The sequence below is a fragment of the Ixodes scapularis genome, unplaced genomic scaffold, assembly GCF_016920785.2.
Source record: "Ixodes scapularis isolate PalLabHiFi unplaced genomic scaffold, ASM1692078v2 PGA_scaffold7__128_contigs__length_106722199, whole genome shotgun sequence".
Lineage (NCBI taxonomy): Eukaryota > Metazoa > Arthropoda > Arachnida > Ixodida > Ixodidae > Ixodes > Ixodes scapularis.
This window is the reverse complement of record NW_024609882.1, coordinates 40777613-40799967: the sequence shown is the minus strand read 5'-3', so window position 1 is coordinate 40799967 and position 22355 is coordinate 40777613. Positions and strand designations below refer to the sequence as shown.

The following is a 22355-nucleotide window of genomic DNA, read 5'->3' as shown; positions in this document are numbered from 1 at the left end:
ATCTCTGCAATCCTTTCTTCCGGTTGAAAAAGCCATTTTGCGCAAAGCTAAGATAAGGGTTCTTATCCCTTGATGTGTTTGAGAGGGGTACAGGCATCTCCTAAGCAGCGCGACAGGTCTCAAAGAACACTTTGTTCACAGAGGCATTATAATAAAACCATTTCTATGTGAGCTTCCACGTTGGCTTGTAACGTCGTCCCTGCACTCCTTGATGGCGAATAACCAAGGCATTGCTAATCGTTTGCAGTTGTGCGGATGCAGTAATTACATCGGCAGCAGACATGCTTGAAGTGCTCACGATATTATCAATGGACGACGCTTCGCAAGTGATGGCTTTACAAGGTGGGGACCTCGCGTCCGATGAGGACCAGCTCGGCCTCGCATCGTCTTCGTTTGGAGAAATTTTGCTTCCTCGCGAGGTGTTTCTCCATTGCTACTTTTTAGACACCGTAAAAATGAGAAAACAACAGGATAAGACAAGCATTGATGATTTACGTAGAAAAAGTCTTAATCAGTGACCAGTACTGCAAAAAGATTCCTAAGCGTGGCCCTGCTTTGATGCCGCAATAATCGCCACGTACAGCGTGGACTCATACAAAGTCTAAGTTGAACAGAAATTGAATAAAGTTTAAATAAGCCTAGGCGGCGCACGGATATCGTTACAACAAGACACTTCCTTACCTCGCAACGTATCCTAAATCAAGGGCCACAATAAGGTGAAATAGTTATTGTTAAAGAGACATTGTTCTTACTTAAAGCTACAACAGTAGGTAGACAATGTCAATAATTCTCCGTGGATCCGGACAACCAGTTGACGATGGGCGCAATCCTCAACACTTGCAAAGGAAAGTTCTTCATGTTTTTAAGACCGAGGAGTTCTTCATCCAGGCAGCATCAATCAGAGCTAAACGATGGCAGGGCACCCCCGCCGCCCGAAGTAGTGAACGTGACCTCCACCCTCCACAAAGGCCCGTCAAAATACGGTGCGACCTGCGTGCACGCAGCAGTTGACTCCGTGTCAACAATCTACGCCGGAAGCCAGGCGCGAGACGGCAAGTTGATTATTTTTCTGTCGGAGGGCATGAGGCGCTCAACTTCAACGGGGAACTGATCAAGCCCTCGAGAAGAGAAAGAGAGAATGAGAGAGCTTTAGGGAGAAAGAAGATTAGGTCACCAAGGAATGAAGAAAGAGCTTGAGGATAGGAAGAACCATCGTTGCGTCTCTTTTTTTTCTAGGAAGCGAAAAACAGATAAATAAAAACTACACCCTCCTCTTCTTTCGGCAATCCGTCTGCTTTCTCCTCTTCTACCTTCGTTTTCCGTGTCCTTCGCCCTTCGTCTTCGAACTTTCGCGTTTTCTTGAGAAAGCACGTTGAGAACGTTTCATGCGAGCAGGAAGGCCTGTGTCCCAACGATTGCTCGGGCGACGCTTGCAGGAATGAAAAACAAAAACACAACGTGGCCGTGGAGAGACGCGCTCGATATCCGAGCGACGCCGAGCTTTTCAGACGGGAGATATGCAACCCGCACTCCAACCCCCCCCCCCCCTTCCCCCCCTTCCCCCCTTTCCGGAAACTTGGGAGAATCCCCAGTGCCCCCGCAGATGACGCCTATGCTTGGGGTGGAGGGGTCTCGGTCCCCCGTAGTCTCCGCCTATGATCGTTTTCTCCGCCGCGCAGAGATTACATTTATAATACGGACAGCTTGATGTGCGCCCCCCCCCCCCCCCCCCTTACCATGTCCAAATCAGTTCACTTCGTTCATGTAGCGGACTGCGCACGTGTTCTTCGGTTTCAATCCTCCCCAATTTAAAGACAGTGTAGATACTATAATTAGTTCTAGTGTAAGTCCAGACGCAGTCGACGCTGCGAGTCCATTGGACCATCAAAGCAGCGTCGAACGCGCAAGCACTTCCCCAGAACGATAAGTGGAACGCGTCTTAAATCGTCAGTCAGGTTGCAGTTTGGTCGTCTTGTTCCCCCACTGCTACTTCTCGTACCATTAAACTTCTCTTGACTCGAATAGATTGAAAGTAGTTTAAGTTTCGTTTATTCTGCTAAACAAAAGTTTGCACCCCCTCCCCGCCCGCGGCTCGTGGAAGTTTCGTGGTGTTGTTTGCATCTCTTAGGCCGGGTCAGCCTGGCCACCCCTGCACTAGGCCTTTCGTGTGCATGATTGGTCCACCGATAATAGAACACGTACATAAACATGGCGAAAACCATGAAGGTCATTAGGCCCTTACTGTACATGATTGGTTCAGCGATAATATAATATGTACATACACATGACGAACACCATGATGATGCGCAGGTCACTAGGTATCCATTTATGTGATTGGTTCAGCGATAAAAGAACACGTACATAAACATGACGAACATCATGATGGTGCACGGGTCATTAGGCCTTCCCTGTTCATGATTGGTCAAGTGATAATAAAACACGTACATAAATATCATGAACACCATGATGATGCGCAGGTCATTAGACCTTTCTTGTACAGGATTCTTCAAGCAATAACTGAACAAGTGCATGAAAATGGCGAACACCATGATGATGCGCATTTCATTAGGCCTTCCTTGCACAGGATTGGTCTGGCAATAATTGGACATGTACATAAACACGACGAACACCATGATGGTGCGCTTTTGACGATGTCTGATTGATCCCATCAGCTCGTAGCGTCGGCTGCGTCAGGACTTAAGATCGAAGGAAATATATAATCACTGACAGCTTAAGAAAAGCAGGGCGTGGTCTATAATGCTCATGCTTTTTACCCTATTATTCGTACTCCAGCGCTCTCATAGGCTAAGGCACACCGACTGTGGACCGATAATAAAATGCTGGGGTCATGCCACACCCTGCTTTCATTAAGCTGTGGATTACTATAGTCTGGTGCTGACTAAAGTCACTGAAGGTTCCCAGAGTACCTACACTCCCAGACTCGAGGCGCCGAGATGGCAGCTCAATCTTTCTTTTATTTACTTTGGTCATTATGAGTATTTAGGAAGCATTTTTTTTTTTTTTTTTGCGTAAGAACAAACGGAAACATTTTTTTTTTGTAGGAACTTTTCTTCGAAATTAGTACAGAGTGAAAGGAGCGTGACGTTTTCATAAAGTTTTAGTTTACAAACTTTTGCGGCACAATTAATATTGTTTGTTCATGTCTCACCGGTGATTTCATGTAGAGCGTCCCGACCTGGCCGCGTCCTAACATATCGGTGGCTATTCGCGGCGCATCCGCTTGGGAGGCGGGGGTTGGCAGCCCTGAAACCCCATTCACCCTTAATGTTTCGGCGCGAAAATGGCTGATCAAAGCTAAAATTAAACAGAAACAGCGGACGCTATCAAATTTGATACTCTAGCAACATCCTGTGACTCTAGTGCTGACAATACACAGAAATAAAAAAGTGTAACCTATTACAGCATTGTTCAGCATTTTCTGCGCGACATTGTGAGCTGTACCTCATACTGTATCGCGTCTAACTTTAACGAAAGTATAAAAATCTTGATGGCGATGTCGGTTGCGCGTAATGAATAGCGAGACAGCAGTAAATTACATACAGTTTCAAGAAAAAAAAAACGAAAATACCTTAAAAATGTTTTTTTTCTATATTTTCAGTTTCGCGCAGAACACCGAAACATCCAACTAGGGCGAACCTCAAAATGAACACAGACTAATGACGATAAATATTTCGATGTGAATAAAATAAAATCGCCATTAGTACAATGAGCAAGTTATACGTCGTGCTCACTGTCTCTTTGCTTACCACGTCTTGTTAATAGTTGTTGTCTACTTTTATCCCACTTTAATGACCTGAAATTCTTTGATTCTTCACCTGGATTGGCTCTCTTCGTGCTCCGAGGGAAAGGGAGCTCACACCTAGAAATGTTCACGCCCTGTGTTTCCTGAAATGCCAGTGAATAGAGTTTGAAACGATTACTCTCTGCATACAACAGCGAAAATACCTAGAGGCCTCAGTCAACGAATTTACGTAACGCTGGCAGTAGCGCCGGTCAAACATTCTCTGCGCCCTACAATAAGCGCTGCACTAAATTACACCGGGTACATTATAATGCCTTACGCCGCGACAAACAACGAACCCGCGGCCTCGGCAGGTGAGTCGACGAACCAGATTCCAAGTTTCCCGCGGAAGACAAATGACGCGGACGCCATGCCCGATGCGAACGGAGTCCACCGCAGGCCACAATCGCGGTCAGCCAGACTGCCGGACTGATTACAGCCGCGCAGGAAGCCGGACACCGGCCGAAGTGGTGGTCGGAGCCAGTATAAAGCGGAGGAGGAAGGGGAACAAAGAAAGGAATCCGCAACAGATCCAAGCCAAGGCAAGACTTTCGTGGGGGAGCGCACGCGGTGGCAGGCGAGCTTGACATCCGTGGATGCTGTAATCTTTGCTAAATCTGTGCGTTCTTTTTTGTTTGGGTGTAGGTGGGGGGGGGGGGGGGGGGGGTTGCTTGGAGGAATGTATATGGAAGGGTACAATTAATTCCAGGGAGGGTAATTAGATGTTCGCCGGGATGGTAACAATATCCCGTTTTCCTCGACGAAGAGTTACCGGCAGTCGGGTAGGGGGGGGGGGGGGGGGGGGGGGCCTGAAAGAAGCCAGTGGAGGAAGAGATACTGTCGGCAGACCTAGCGAAAAGTAGAGGAAATATCAAGGTCAAGTTCGGAAGGGGTGGGGGAAATAGAAAGGTCGTTCATGTCATTTTTGTGGTTCAGAGTCAAGTCCGCAGGTGAAGCACGTTGAATCGGAAAAGAGAACGTTCATTTTCATACTGTTTGGGTTATGTTTTAAAAGTGTTCAATACGAAAGTGAGTTCACGCTGAAGTTGCGCTGAAGTTGCGCAAACGGAGCATGAGGGGGTGTAAAACACTAAAACATCTCGACTAAGTTGCCACAAACTTTGGAAAGAAAGTTGAACCAAAATGCCAGTGGATGTTACATAACATTTGACGGGCTATGACGTATAACTCGCAGTGATGAATATTAATGGACCCAGGACATAAATCTAGTGTGTCTACTCTCCCGCAAAGCACGTGTGAGACCTATAATAACAATCTGGGTTTTGACACTAAGTAAGACGTTTCACGTGTTAACCATACGACGACTGTGACAGCGCATACATTTGTTTCAGGTCTAAACGTGATTTTATCGTCCTCACTGGCAAAGCTTCCTCCGTAGATAGCAAGAATTTTCTCTTAGAAGTGCTATGTGGGAAAGTGAATACATCCTATTGGTTTGGTGTGTGAATAGTACGACACCGTTAATGCGAACGAGCCAATGCAGGGTTTTCCTGTATTTCTCTCAAAATTGAACAGCTGTCTTAAAAACTACTTATGTTGCAGCAAGTCGTCCTTTTGAGCAACGAATTAAACTCTAAGGTTTGCCAGCAACGAATACATCGCTTTAGTAAACTCCAGAAGAGCGGCAATGCGGTATTCACGCTAGCAATGACACCTAATGCATGCATACTTCGTCTAAAAAACATACCAGTCTTCTCACAAATAAAATCAAACGTCGCTTCTGGGAACAAATTCATCGATCTCCCGAAATGTATATGTGTCCCACATTCCTGCGAAGCAGAAGCAAAAGACGGCTTACGTTAAGCCAGCCTCAGCGGCTAACGCCTCCTGTGGCATGTAGGGGTCGCTGCAACAACACTAAAGCCAGGGAAAGAGAATCTTGGCGCTGCTGCGCTAATAAGATGCAGTCTCTGGGGAAGACCCGGCCGGTAATTGCAAGGTCGTTAGGAGGATCGTTGCTGCCATGTCTTATCTCATTTTGTACATTGGAACCGCTGCGCTGAGCTGCGCCGCTCTCGCGAAACTTGGGCCAATTTCTATGGCGACGCCAGGAAAACGTTTGCCCGTTAGTGTGATCGTTAAGCCTCGCGTATTCAGACTTGCCTATTTCGACTTTGTAACCTCTCGCCTATGAGGCTTTATTTTTTTTTGTCTTTGTCTATGGTTGTCTAATAATGCCGTTCTGCTCCCCTCCCTTTTGCAAATTACATTGGATTCCGTTCGGGGTTGCCGAAAACCTACACTTTTTAATTGTTTCGGACGATTCAAGTACGCTCAAATACAAAAGGAGGGGACAGCTTCGTCCCCGTCCAACTTTTTTTACACTGGCTGTCGGTTTATAATTAGAGTTCGGTCGCGTATGTAATCAGCGCTTTTTTATTTTTGTATCACGAAAGAAATTGTGCGGCCCGTTGATCAAATGGGCATACAACACCCTAAAGGAGCAAAATATGGTAACTCGAGCAAACGCGCAGCTTCTGAGATAAAGGGCTAAGTCATTGCTTAAAAACAGCAACAAAAAAGAATCACAACTTATGGACGAAAATATATACATTAATTTGAATTGAATTAACCAAGAGCGGTAGTAAATATATTTAAAATAGCATGTTGATGAGAGGGAGGTACACTCTTAAATATTACACCGGCTGATTTTGCTTTGTCTGCAGGGACAACGCGGAGCTTGTCGGGGTGGTGTGGCCAGACCATAATATATACAAGATCCCATTTTCAAAGAATTCTGAGGCGATAAAGCGGCGAGATAAGAGGAGCAGAACTAGCTTGAGGAACACAAGCAAGCTTCAATCAGTGGACTACCGCGTTGACATCGCATGAACCACTGAGATTGCCAGCGATAAAAATAATTATGCGGTTGGGCAGCAAATCTGTGACCGACCTGAAAACAGCAGAGTGCGTTGCTGTTATTCTTATGTGAGTACGCGAGAAAATGTCTGCCGACATACTTGTAGCGTTTGTGAAGCTAGTGAGAAATTTTGAGTATGGAAGTAGTGACGCAACTCAGCAAACAATCTTGATAGATATCAATAAATCACATTGTAAGACCCTCTTAAAGCAGAGTATTATGTAAAAAAAGATATTGCTAAACCTTAGGACAGCCAGTTGATGTTTGATATGTTTGGTATAGACCAGTTCACTTGCGCCCTCAGATTCTGGTAATTAACAATGTAGGCCTATTTTAAGCTGCCGCATAGAAACTAGTTTTTGAATTGCATAATTATTATGTTTTCATGGCACCAAACTTATAATTATAAGCACGAATATTGGCACGTTCTTTGGATACGGCAAGGCAGAAAAAAAAAACCGACGAAGTCACAAATTAAAACTGTAAAGAAGAACGTACAAAAGAACGACATTTGATGTTTTAAAACGGATAAAAACAAAACTAGGAACAGATATTTCATTGTTCATGCACAACATTTAAGAAGAAAACTTCTTGTTTAACAAATGTTTTTTTTCGTAAGTTAGGCAGCAGCCCTCAGTTTGATTTTCAACGCACTTTGTGTGACCTTCAATAGGTATCACAACGCAGAAATCTCCAAAATAACGAAAGTTGAAAACAACTTCTATGTTTTATCTATATATGTATGTTCATTTTCCATTTGTCGTTGGCATTTTGAGTTTTGTTCCAATAGTTTGAGAAACTATTTACATTAAAAAAAAATTGTTTAAAAAAATTGTTGAAAAAAAGCGTTCTACATAAAGTACAAAATCTGGAGCGTGTACCATGAAGAATAGCGAATGAGGTATAGAATAAGAAGTACGGAGTGTACAAAGTGTAGAGTGTATCTTGCCGACTGGATGGTGACCGCATACACTAAATGTTATAGATCAACTCAGTTGTGGAACTAACTCGGAGGGGTGTTCTTTCCCATGTCTTTCTCAAGTTCGTCAAGCGTCGTTGAAGCGCAATCCAGAGACTGCGTTTCAAAATCGTGTACTCCATTGAGTGCGGTTCCCCGCCATCCAGGGGTTGTGCTTCAAAACTTGTGTAGCTTAGAGTAGAGGGAGTTGCCGAGAAAAGAGAACCGTGTTTTTCGGCCCGGGTAAAGAAGCTATGCATCCAACAGGGCAGACACTCCGTCAGATTGTTACGCTAGCGGTATGTATAAAACACGAAAGTTTAAAAACATGACGTTACCTAAATAAATATATGATAGGGAAAAACAAAATTTATCTATGAACCGACGTCCACCTAACCCTACTATTGTCAAAACAAACATAAGAAGACACTGTGAGTGCATGTAGCACTTCTTTCAATAAAAACAACTAAAAAAAGACATTTTAGCACGAAACAAAAAGCAAAATACTTTTTCTCGCTGACAACTGTTGCTTACTGATGTAATCATAATAATAATGTCTTTATTGTGTACCCATAAGCATTCAGTATAGGTATATGTAATGTAGCCCAATAAGAACTAATACATATGTAAAGCATGCTTGGATATAAGCGACGAATATACTACACACATTTATCTTACATGAGATAAGTGTAAATGCACAACTAAAGATGAAAATTATATCGTGCAGCCTAATTTTGAACCTCAGAGTTGTCACAAATGAATAGGTCCCCCATAACTAAAGCTATTCCCAAATGATTGCATTCGTAAAATGATTGATGCAATCTATTGATCATAAGGTTAAAAATTAATAGCAGTTCTTTTTGAACGGGCGGGTCCGTTTAAATTCACACTGCCAAAAATTTGAGAGCCAATGTCGCTGTGAAGTGTTTTGTGCGAAAATAATATATCGCGATACAGCCTTCTGGAAGATAGACCTTGGAGACGAATTTAGCAAGAATAAGTTTATATAACTATAAAGATCCTTCGACCAATATATATGTCACAAACTATATGGGAAAGGCACCGCTGAACATGTTAAATATTCGCTGCATCATCGGCACTAACTGGATTACACACAACAGACTTAAGTTCTAGACTTAATCTGATAAAAGAGCAAAATAAACGACGTAACAAGCAACACTCGCACAATTTCTAGTTAACCGATTAAACATTCCTAGCGTTCGAAGTACAGAACCGACCATATGGGTGACATGACAACTAAACGAAACTGAACTATCAAACTCACTCCGAGATCACGAAACATTGAAATTCCTGCAATACACTTACCAACAAGATAATACGAATAATGCACAATTTTGCGTTTTTCGCTAAATGACAATACCTTTATTTTATCAGCATTAATAATCAATTTTTTTTTCAAGTATCATGTAGGAACACGTGAGAAATAGCTTTGTATAAATTCGCATCCATTAATCGATCTGATAAGCGTAAAAGTTTGATGTCATCAGTGAATATCAACACCATCGCACAAGTTGCTGTATCATTGATAAAAGCTAAAAACAGTAATGGTCCCACATTAGAGCCCTGAGGTACTCTTGACAACGGAAAAAAGGATCAGATAAGGTATTTAAATTACACAAAACACAGCGACTATCGATTAAGTAGCTTTCAAACCTCCTTAGGAGAAGAGGCAAAAACCCGATCCGTGAAAACCTAAGAAATAGCAAGGAATAATTCACCTTACCGAATTCTTTCAGAAGAATGAAATAAATAGCATCCTCTGGACCACGATTACAAACATAAGGTACCAAACAATCAAGAAAGGTACAAGGATCGGTATCAACTGAACGTCTCTTCATAACCTAATGCTGATGAGCGCTAATGCGTTGTTTAAAGTTAAAAAAAACACACACACGCACACGTTTATACACATATATTTAAAAAAAATTTGCGAAAGAACATATCAAGGATACCGAGTTGCCAACATTTCAAATATCTTCCGCCTTAAAGATAGGAACAATATTACTCTTTTCGCACAAATAAAATTCCAGAAGCGTCTACATTGTCAGTTCTTCTTTTGACAATATTACACTTAATTGGACGTTGATTTACCGGGTAAAATCATGTTCTCAAGCTTTCAAGTTCTATCCATACCGCTAGCGTCACATTCTCACGAAGTTTGAGCGTTCGGCGTTGCCCAGTTTATTTACCCTGGGCGAAAAACACTGCTCTTCTTTCTCGGGACCCCCCTGTACGCTGCAGTTATCCTAGGAGCTGTTGAAGAAATGGCGGAGCGTCGAACGACGGTAGGTAGACCTTGGGGGGAGGAGGGGCGTACTGCTCGTGGGAGCAGCATCTATCGGCAGTCCCGTAAGTGAGTTCATCTAGTAACCATGACGTATGTTCATCATTTAAAAAAAAATTCCATGGTGAATTTGAATGTTGATCTGAATTTGAACGACAACAGCAGCAAGAGCCTTGAAAGAAAGCAACGTAACAAACGACAAATCAAAAGCTAGAACAAAACAAACTATATTTTCAACTTCCTAACATTCGTTTAGGTAGACAAAAAAAAAAAGGAAAAAGACGCTATGGATGTCAAGCGTGAACACAAAATTTGTTTTGAGTAAACAAAATATAAAAAGGCATCAAAGATACTACATACAAAAGTTTCGAGAAGAGCGAGAAGAGCGCGCGTTTGCGTTTTAGAACCCCCTTTCTTCTCGATTTCGTCAGAAATAAATTGACTTTCCGTCGTCCTCGGCCCGTTTCATCGCAATTGCATCTGAGCAAAGAGTCTCATCGCGCTTTTATTTGTTTGTTGTCCTAAAGTCCCCTACCCCCCCCCCCCCCCCCTCATACTCCGATTTTCCTAGTTTTTTGTAACGTGGCCGTATGGAATATATCTCACTGCAGGAACAAGCTGTTTTCTTTTTGTTTGTTTTTTGTCGTACGTAACTGTTTTTTTTTCCAAGAAGATAGGTGTCACAAACACGCGAACGCCAACACACCTCCAACAGCAATACCAACAACAATAGCAAAGACTAGGATATACAAGAAAAGAAAATACGAGCAAAAGAGGAGTGGGGTAGGCAAATTTGAAGCGAAGACGACAAACACAATGCGAGTAGACGAGGAGGATGCGAGAAGAAGGGGGAGGAAGAGGGAAAAAGCGTTGATGGTGGAAAACCCAATTCGGTTTTCTGCAAATCATATTGCCGGGAAACGACTGCAGTCTGCGCTCGGGAAGAAAAGGAACTCGGCTGGAGCGATGGAATTGAAGCGGGAGAAGAAGGAGGCGCCGTATTCATGCGGAACAAACGGCCCACCCGTGCGCGTACGGAGTGCGCTCTCCTGCGAGGCACCCTGCGTATCCGTACATCGCCCTGGGCACCGTCGAACTGGGAAAAAAGAAGTGAACAGCGAACATGTGGAAGGAACTCGACAAACAAATAGGCCAGTGTGTGCAGTCGTTTTCACACGTGAACGTATGAACGTGCTTGAGCGACGCCATGAGGGAGGAGATGGATATTACTGAGTATAAAGTTAATACGATAAATACAAAAAATAATGTATAACCTGCGGCAACATTTGGAACTGGCAGATGCTCCGACGGATGCCTTTGAAAGCACCGAGTGCGCCGGACATTTTTATTAAGATATTAAAGTGGGCGTTTGTTGTGTGGTAATATAAATTTGTATTCCGTTTTCGTTCACAAAATAAATAAAACAACAGGTGTTTGTGAAAAAATTGATCAATAAAAAGCTTATCTCCTTAGAATTATAAAACAAAAAACAAAAAACACAGATAGGTTTTATTTTGTCGCAGAAATAAACAACGCATCACCCAAAGCTCAGTCTCCATCCCAATGTGGCACAAGCGGCCCGAGCCGGATTTCAAAAATTTAGAGGTAACAGTCATTTTATTCATAATACCTGAGTGATTTATTTCACAATTGCAACGGGAAAATGGAGCCCGTTCCTCGTATTTGAGGCCATTCAACTTGTGTTCGTGGGCTTCGTAAGACGTCAAATTACCGTTGAAAGGTTTCAAAATTTGATTAAATTTTTTGAACCAAATAACGGCAAGCTTTGCATATTTGGCGCTTGGTCCGGGCCGCTAGCGCTACATTGTCGGCCGAAACTGGACGATCAGCGAAACTTTGTTTATTTTTGCGGTGAAAAAACCTCCCTAGTTTGTTTTGTTTTTCTCCCGGTAACACCTTTTAAACACAATTGAAGAGGGTTTTAAAGAAAAAATCCGAACGAACCATATTGTGTTTCTTTTTTCCTTTTGAGTATTTGAGTAGACAAGGCTGTTAAGGCATACCTATATAAGAGCAATTTCCAACGTTTCCGCGCTTGTTTTCGATCTTTATCGGAATGTGGGGTCTTTCCTGCTCAGGAGCTTCAAGTTGCTAATTTCTCTCAGCAAATATTTTATGATCGTATCAAAAATCCGAATGAAACTTCTACAGCTTCTTTCTTCTCCTTTTTGTTTGGCGCCGGCTACGTGTTACCACAAGGCTGCTTTAAAAAAAAAAAAAAAAAGTTGCCATAAGCGAATATACCAAATTTATAAAAAAATAAGTTATAATCACTGGCAAGGCTCAGTTTCTAAGATGTTGGCTACTTTTGAGGAGTTTGTCTATTCTAAAAAAAAACAAGTGTTGAGAGCTTCCTCATCAATCAATCGAGTCAAATATAACCACTCAGTACTCCCAATAAAAAAAAAAACGCTTGGTGTGAGGAGTACCGGACATCGTATTACCTCTCACAGCTAATGACGTTGCGTCATCACCTGATAAAAAGACACACGCAAAAAAAGAATCATGAATCTAGAGGCGTGATCATAATATTCAACGCTCTGTGTTTTTTAATGAGCTAGCGGCGATTATAAGATAGTGCAGACGCTTAGGTAAGGTAAAACCCACATACTACGTTGGTAACACCGGTAACAAAGGTATAGGTGAATTTCCCAGCCTACTATACACACGTCTACACTCAATGTGAGCTTAATTATTTCATGCCCAAAACCTTACTTGAAATACTAGACACATACTCACCCTAACATGGTTTTAGAACACAAAATTTAAGAAATTTGAATTTGAAAAACAAAATATTTATCTTTCTTTTTTACAAGCATTCTTTCAAAATGGTACTTCTCAGCAACACCGTGTTTTTGCCGCACTACTTCACGTCAAACAAATGAAAGCAGTTACGACATGAGAGAAGGCCCTCGCGCATTTCGAATTTTGCACGTAAGATAAAGCTATAACCGAATTTCTAATATTTTGTGCCGGTCATTCTTCTCGCAGTTTTGAATAAATAATTTTTGGGTTGTTTCTCCTGAGAAACGCTGAGCACCAAAAGTCCTTAGAGGACCGGCACCAGCGGCCGTTACAAGATCTCGGGGCATTCGTCCGGAGAATCGTCGATCACACCAACCAGTCGTCATAAGCTGCAGTGTCTCTTGAGGTAAGTCAGCTGGAAGCCTTGAACTGGCTGCTAGCAGTGCTTAAGGAACTGGTCACATCTTTGAAAGTTAGGAACGATTTCCTCACTCAGGAAAGTTGGCAGTGGAAATCATCTTGTGAAGATGCTAGTGGAAAAAAAAAGATGTTTGTCTGATAAAAGTCGCCTCTGGCAGCAGAGATACAAAGAGGTGAAGGAGACTTTGAGAAATAAAGAGAATGTTGTCAAATGTCACAATTCGTTGCAAACGGAAAGAGACGAAAGCTCCATTACCGAGAAGAAATAAGTACAAGAGCATGTAGGAGAAAAAAAAATTCTCATTCAAGTCTCTCAGTTAAAAGAAACGACAATGCTAAAAAAGTCAAAGCCGTTTACAACTAACTCCCTGTAACGCCGAATTAGAGCGCATCTCTTGAGGAAAAGTAGAGAAGGGTGCTGAGGGAAGGAGGAGGAGGGAAGGGTATTGAGGGGAAGGTAGAGCCCTCCTCATTCTCCTTCTCCTCCTCCTCCCCTCATTCCTCAATATCGTACGGGGAGGGGGGGGGGGGTCACCTGACCTCGGGGGGAGGGGGTCATGTAATCTTGGGAAGGGCGGGGTGGTCACGTGACCTGGGTGGTCACGTGACCTCGGGGGAGGGGGTCACGTACCCTGGAGGGAGGGGTCACGTGACCATGGGGGAGTCACGTGACCCTAGGGGGAGGCGTCACGTGACCTGGGGGTCACGTGATCTGGGGGTCACATTATCTGGGGGTCACGCGATCTGGAAGATCACGTCACCTCGAGGGGTCACGTGGCCTTGGGGGGTCACGTGACCTCGCCGTTACGCCGACGGCGACGCCAACGGCGACACCACTCAAGCCGGAAACGGGCCCCTAAGAGCTGCGCTCTGAAACAGATTCTTCTGATTCAGGTGACAGCTCCAAGGGCTTTCAAAAAGAACTCTCTGCTACAAAGTTTAAGTTGGAGAAAATAATGATGAAGCTACAGCTCTTCAGGGAGAAGAACAGTAGACTTGGAGAGCAGCTGAGCACTCTGCAGAAAGTTAACAAAGACCTTAACCGAATTATTAAAAAAAAAAAAAGAATGAGGCTTCTCATCTTGGAAGGCACGACATCAAAAGTGTCGTGCCTTCCAGGAGGAAGTCGAAACTTCGTCACGAAATGACCGTATCAAAACTGTCGTTTAGCATCTGCAGCAGACCTTCAAAATAGCAGAAAAGGCAAAAGCAGAGTGCACCAGATTGGACGAGAGTGTCAGCAGCCTCCCGGAACGCAAAGAAAAGGTAGAAATTGAAGCAGACGTTTTGCGTTCAGAGCTCTCCAGCCAGAAGGAGCAAGCCGAGATGCTTGTCAGCGACAACGAATAGTTTTAACAGCTGGCAGAGAACCTAAAACAGGCACGACATTCCCTGGAGTAGGAGCTGAAGACTCGGCGCGAGCAGCACGTCAAGGCCACCAAGGAGCTGGGGAATGAGCACCACAGGGCGCTGGACGAAGCGGCCAAGAGTGAGGCAGCACTATCAGCGCTGAAGACACACTACTCCCAGCTGCAGGAAAAGTATAGCCGCATTGTATACAGACACAGCGACCTGTAGGAAGAAGTTCACGTGGCAGCACAAGAGAAACGCCATCTGGAGGACAGGTCCGCACAGCTCACAGAAGATGGGGAACAGCCAGACGAGCTCTCGCAGTCATCGAAGAGCAGCAGGGCGCAGCGGGACAAAAGACCCTGCAAGAGCTGCAAGAGCTGCGGCAAGCAAATCAGCAGTTGCAGGAGCGCTTTCGCCTCCTCAAGGCCAAGCATCGCAAGGCTGAAGAACGTCTGGTGCAGGCGCCAAACCAAAAGGTGGGAGCCTCGATCGAACGCATCTCCGAGGGCACCGGGGGTACAGCGAGAGCTTCGGAGGCACCAGCAAACCGATTTGATAGAGAGGAACTCTCCCGGCGGTATGAGTCTCTGGTGGAGCAGTCTCGAGCCAAGAAGAGCAAGTGTAACCAGGAGAAGAAGCAGCTGAAGCATATCGAGGAGCACCTGAAGGAAGCAACCGAGGCCCTGTCAGCCGATCTGCAGGTGTTGAAGACCAAGCATGAGGAAGAGCTCGAAGCCTAGCTGGAGATGAGGGTTTAGCTTCAGCAGGTGATTAATGACTTTTGCCACTACAGCCACAACAGGAAGTCTAGTTCAAGAGAAGAGGAGAGAGGAACAGAGGTGTACTCTTGAGCTAAAGCCTGGTTGAGAGATCATACACTGCGCAAGGACAGGACGGACGTTCTTACAGACGCAACCGAAACATCAAGGAAGCTCATGAAACAGCAGAAATTAAAACGGCTGTCGAAAGCTATTGCCCTATAGCAGTAGAAGGAGCTGTTCAGCCCTTAGACCAATCGCGTGATAGAATTTCCAAGTACGCAAGGTCTCCGAACACTATCAACGGCACCATCAACTAACTACAAGTAGTGGGCGCGTTGTGGTTCAGCCAGTACTTTATAGAGACTGAAAAGTTCATCCAAACTTGTTTTTTTGTTTTATTTAACAAAATGGGGGGCTTGTTATGATGTCGTAGAAGACATCTGGTCGCGCGCGTATCAGGTTTTGGAACTGTCGGGTAATCGACATGGCGGCCGTTTTTTAGAGCGCAGCTCTTAGGGGCCCGTTTCCAGCCTGAGCGGCGTCGGCGTCGGCGTCGGCGTCGCCGTCGACGTCGGCGTAACCGGGGGGGGGGGGTCACGTGACACCCCCCCCCCCCCCCCGAGGTCACGTGACCCCCCCCCCCCCCCCGAGATTACGTGACCCCCCTGAGGTCACGTGACACCTCCGAGGTCACGTGACCCCCCCCCCCCCCCCCGAGGTCACGTGACTACCCGCAGGTGACGTCACCCCCCTCAGTACGCTTCCCTACTCCTCCTCAAGAGCTGCGCTCCAATTCGGCGTTACAGGGATTTGTAAACGGCTTTCATTTTTCTCGTTTATTTGATACTAAACAGTTTGTCTAAAGCTTCATTGGCTCGACCCATCACAACATAAAAGCGTCCACTTATTCGCGCTTTTTTTGTTTGGTAACACTCGGTTGCACTACCTACCGGGTAGCCCCGGCGCACTTCCGGTTCACGTACACTTCCTAATTTTTTACTCGTGATTCTTTCACCATAAGTGTGAATTAAGTCTGATAGGGCTATTCGTGACCATTTTTAGAATATGGCGTGCATATTTGACTTTGCAAGCATTATGTAACCCGCCGTCTAGTTAAAAACCGGAAGTGGTTGGGCTTTACTCGCACACTGGTGCCACCACGTTTTAACTCACCCGAGAAAGAGTGAATAATTTCCGTTAGTGACGTCACGGCCACCATTTTTGCTCGTCGTGTGACTTCACGAGTTATGATCTTTGACTACTTATTGTCAGTTGCGAACTGCAGGTTCGATGGTGCATGCCAGTGACGGAAATCCTAGCCCCACGCGATAAAAGTGGGAAATGATAATCTCAAACGCAGGCTGTTACGACGAAATGGACTGTGCCTAAATATACATTTTTGCTTTTCACGACACTCTTAGAATCAGTGTTGTTCTTGGAGCTTCGCGATTCTGCTTTTCTGACGTTTTTGCACAACAATATGTGCGAAGGTTTCTAAGAAAACGGAGTCTTGCAAAGAGCGCAGCGCTCTACTGTGTCATGGCGTCAGCATAATCAAACGTGGCAGTGGCCCTGGAATAAAATAGGCATTGCTCCCATTTTACTTTAAAAAAAAAACAAAAAAAAAACAGTGGAAGCTTGGAGTCATTGCATTGCTAAATCAACATTGTGACTGTTGACATTTTGATATTGCGATGATTACCGTCGATAAAGAAAAACATAATCCGGATGAAGACGTCACAGTCAGCGTTAGGACAATCGCGAAGTGCGACCATAGCGATGATTTTGTTCCCGCACGTCGCTAACAGGTGTTCACGATGGGTTCAGACGACGTTGTTTGGCATCTGCTTCAGTTACCGAAAGTCGCCACCCCCTCCCGCCCTCACTTCTCGTATAATAAGTATTTTACTATTATTTACACTTAAAAGGGTGTTAGGAAGATGTTGAGTTTTACTACGAAAAACAACGTCTTGTGGAGCGAACAGAGTTTTATGCCAAACTAAGTAATCGGGCCTATTTTATTGCCTGACAATCACTGCAACGTTGCCTGTGTCAGCGGGTGAGACACAATAAAAAAGAAATCGCTGTACGAAAAAACTCGAAATGTAAATATTTCACATTACCGCGGTGCACCGTGGGGGGCACCCGTGCTTTAATTTGCGTTCGGAGGCACTAATGACTTGCGTATTAATTGACCAGGAAGGAAATGAAATAAAGAATATAAAAAAGGCTATAGTGTATATGTATCAAATTTTTTATACCTATACATTCGTCCAAGGTGAGCGGTTAACCTGCGTCAACCTTTTTTCAGATAATGTACGTGATATAAAACACTCGCTAATTGCAGGCACAGTGGAGCCTCCTGTCATTTTTTAACAGTATTTAGTACAACCTTGCAGACACAAACGTCGTAGAAACATACAAATTATATATTTTGAAAAAAAAAAAAGAATAATCGAGGTTTATAAGTCTTAAAACATCATAAACGTACAATCCAAATGAAGGATCTAAAAAAAGAAAGCGAAAATGGTTTAAGCAAGAACCGAGGACGCGAGTACGAAGAGTCCAGAAGTCGATCGATTGGGGAACGTTACCGTGATGCTTCCTGGAGACCGCTATCGCGTCACGTGATCGTAATTTTCACCGGAAGTCCCCTGATGACTTTGCCGATTGCGGAAAAAGCGATGAATAGCTTCACCGCAGTGTGGCGCCACATGTAAGAAAAATGGCCGCGCGCACGTCGACCGTATGGTAAAGTAAACGTCTCCGTTTTCTTTCTATTTGTATGGGCGCTGCCATCTACTACCACGTCGACGCCTTTCTAAACCCGGGATCTTTGTAAAGGTCTCGTGTTGTATTTGAAATACGCACAACGCCTCTCTGTTAGTCATACTCCGGGCCAACGGGATCTTTGACGATTAGTAATAGCCAAGTTGCATGTGTTTCGTTTTTTTTTGTTCTTTTTTTTTTAAGAGAGAGTAAAAAATAAACAAACAAAAATACGCATATTTTAAAATTCAATTTGGGTTGTTCTTCATATGGCAAGACGCTACATGGAACGAATACGAGAGAAGTCGATTTATCTTTGCCATCAATATACAGTTTGCAAACATGTCAAACCGTTCATACCTCAAGCTTCAGCATCAAATTTCCAGCTTGAAAAAATCAGTCTAGTTGAGACGTAAATACATAGTTTTATAATCGAGGTTTTTGATAATCGGCGCTTTGGTCTCGCCGATGCAGCGCATTCCCATGCGCATGCGCGGCATCGGCATCTGTGCAAAGGCAATGCGGCGCCCCATGCTGCTTGTAGGACCCTAAAAATAAAGCCCCCTATTCTAAAACTATATAATACATGTGTCCTCCGTCGTGAACATTCAGATCACATAAGTGACGCTACAGCGGGGGAGCAAGTGGTGAACGAATTTCAAACTTCGGCACCGTCTGTCATTAAAACAGATTTTCGATTGGCAGACACACAACACCTGAAAAGCGACCAGACATGACACGCTTAAAAAAATAACAAGAAAAAAAAATATTGAGGCAACAAATACTTCGATGGCTTTAAGGCAAGGAATAGTGGGTAACTGCTTCAGCGCGGCGCTTGGAGTAGCAGACAGTGTCAATAATTTGTCGTTCTGTGCGCGCCCAAGAGTCTCTTCTTGCTTTTCGGACTTCGCTCCTTTAACATAAGAGACACTGCAATGCCACCGCGAAGGACACCATCGAGTCAGTCTTCTTCAAAACTAAACGACATTTAGACAGAAAGAGTAAGACAGCGTCGCGACAACAACACGACTAAAATCCTCTTTGCTCTCCATCAAACAACAAAAGAAGTAAACTGTGACTGGCGCTGACGTGGACAAAAAGGAGACAGTTCTCCAAAATCACACTACTCCTCTCAAAACGTTTTATTTTTGTTCCTTTACATTTTCGCACGTATCTACATCTGCCTCGTTTTGAGGGTCTTCTGTTTACATCTAGACTCCTCTCTATTTATTTTATTTTACTTTTCTCTCTTGAGACGCCGACTCCCGAGAGAAGATGGACTCGCCTCGGCAACCGCGACTGACGGCCGACCAAGCGCAAAGCGACGATCTGTCTCCCATTCCTTCCCTCTCCCTCCTCCAATTCCCCATGTCCCTATATCCACATGTTTCCCGTCCTTCTCTTCCAATCCTTCCGTCATTCGACCACCCTGTCCTCCTTCCCCCCACCGAGGAGAGCAGACTCTCACAGGCGCCTCGCACGGCTCAGTCCCCAAACAAACAGACTCCCCAAGTGCGTCTAGTTCGCTTTTGTCGCAAATCGGTTTTCACTCCTGACACGACTACGAGAGGCTCGTTAATAGAACAGGCTTCATAAATCAAGACCGCCTCCTCCACCGAAGTCTCCGTTCCCCAACTCGGCAGCAGCGAATTCGGAGACACAATCACCGCTAGGAGACCCTTGGGTCTTAACTCCTCTTCGACTAGCTGTTTATGTGTTCTCTCCTCCAAGTCAAACATCCCTCCTTCCTGTCGCAGACGTTCCGGTCTACTTCCCTGCTAGTCGCTAATGAACGAAGGAATGATAGGCGTCCTTGATGTGGAAGATACTCGTGTTCAATGTTTTAAGAACCTATCTATGTGCATTTGAACGCCTTACATTGCCTCACAAAACTAAATTGGCTTGAGTCAATTTAGAGTGATCTTAAAGATGACCGACGAACATGAACCGGCATTGAAAGTGGAACGTTGGCTTAGAATAACAAAACAGTGTTTGGAGTAAGGTCCTGTGAAATCTGAAAAGCACAGCTGTTTTCTTAGATATCTCGAAGTGACTGCATCTATGAGTTCAATCGAATTCTACCCGTAGGTAACAAGATCAAAACCGAAATCAACGCGAAAAATTAACATGGGAGAAAAACGTGTAGATAGACTGAAACACGTTTAAAAGAAGCAGGCCCTAGCCTAGATGGTTTGGTCTCCAATTGTTGTTGATTTCAATGTCATACATGTTACATCTTCCGCAAGTAACACAATATCTTGCAATACGAAGACGAACTAGGGCGCATACAGGACAGAGAAACGCCTATTTGGTCCTCAGTTATGCAGTCCTAGGGTCCTAATAGAGCCTAATAAGATTTTCCTCCAAGGCGTTAATTAGGCGAGTGATTTCATATCAGATCGAACAGGAGTGTCGGTGTGGATATTTAGATTTGCCTTGAATAAATGTATAATATAACGCCATCTTTGTACTAAGGAAAAGCGATTTTTTTTTTTTAGTTTCCCTAATTTATTTTTTAGAAAAATGTTTGAGTGTAGAAAGGCCAGTTACCACACATCGGCTTTTTCATAATGGTCTCCAGTTCTGCTGCTTGTTATAAACAGGTGAAATTGGTAACACTTGTAGAAATTTCTTATATAAATTTATATTGCATGGTCTATATTTTAACATAAATTATTCTGCTTCGTCATACTTCATACAAATAACAAAAAAAAAAAACATCGTAGCTTTCACGTTTTCGTGACAAGTATGCACCCTTGTTTTTTTAGGATTTATCGAAGATTTTGTGTACTAAATACGACACACGTGCTGTGCCCTTCATCTTCTATGGACCCGGGTTGCTTTAGTGTAATTTATTATTACGAAATACTTTATGTTAAGTTTACAATTTTATCAAAAATCGATATTAGCAATATGTTAAGCTCCATTTACTCAAAAAATGCTACTTTTTTTGTTCAAATATTTTTATAATATCCTCCATTAAAGGGGCTGTACAATCATTATCAGAACTTGGCCAATTAACTGCGGAAATTAATCTGTGTCAACCATACAACGGAAAACAGAAAACCGTATTTTCCTGCGACCGTTAGTATTTATGTCAAAAAATGAAACAAATCGAAGGTCAAAGTGCCTCTCAACTTTCCACGTCGCCTTTCGAGTTGCGTACTCTGGGGGATCACGTGGTTTCCCCTTGGCTTGTCTCTTCAGGGACCCAAGCCGCTTCCTCTATGATTATCGACTCTTAAAAGATTAGCATCGCCGAAGGTCACGGCGAGCGGTCGACACAAAAAATCGGTTCGCCACGGAGGTTACGGCGAGTGTAGCAGCGGACGGGGACAGGTTCTCTTCACTTCCGCGTATTCCCCAGAGTACGTCACGCATAAATATTGTTAACCACCACAAGCAGCTGCAGATGGGCAAATATTTTGTTTTCTTTTTTGTAATTGCGCACCGGAATAGCAGTTTTTCCGGGCAAGTTGACGCGTTTTTGGTCCCTGTGCTTGGATAATCAGTATAACTAATTCAAATGGCAAATTCTTTCAACACTAAAATTGTTGCACTACCCCTTTAAAATAATATACTTTTCTGATTAATTAGAATTTCCAATTTTTTGTTGCACTATCTGCGGAAGTGATCAAACACACGTCCATCCAACCGGAATGGCGAAATTATAGTTTTGCATAGACTGACATCACTTCTAAGCTTATTACTTACAGTTTCACACCTTAAGCGCCCAAGGCCTCTGCCAAACGGCAACTGAAATGCCGAGTACGCTATATGTAATTCAGTGTACACGCCTCTTAGTCAGCGCCACATAAAAACTCCAATGGCGTTGGGGCGAAATATATGCCATCAGCCCAAATAATACTTGAGTTCCCATGTGTGACTCAACAAATGGCACACTAAATCGCACTTGCATAACTGGACATTCTCGACGCTCGTGTGACAGTCGAATTTGAATTGGAAGATTATTTTGGGTGCATATGGTTATTCGCATCAAGTATGTACTAAAAAGGCCATTCTTATTTCCTTCAATTATTTTTTTCAAATATTTCCGTTTATATTATTGTTATAGGAGCTGCATCTGATTTCACTACTTTATGAGTTGTATTTTCTTTAGGAGTGATCAAACGACTGCAGGCATCCCTATCAGTGAGATAGTAGTTAACGCTGGTTAGCTTTACCGCAACGTTATAATTACGGCTTTTAGCGGAATGGTATTACAGAACTCGTGCCGTTCAATATTAAAAGACAGGAAATGTTTTCTGAACATTCGGCTTCAAGAACATGCCTGCGAGGTAAAATATGCCGTAACTCACCACACCAGGGTCAGCCTCATT

The 22355-nt window shown here is 43.8% G+C and overlaps 1 pseudogene; it reads left to right on the top strand.

The window, feature by feature from the left end:
- Positions 1-4073: 4073 nt before the first annotated feature.
- LOC115330884 lies at positions 4074-15225 on the top strand (annotated as a pseudogene).
- Positions 15226-22355: the final 7130 nt, after the last annotated feature.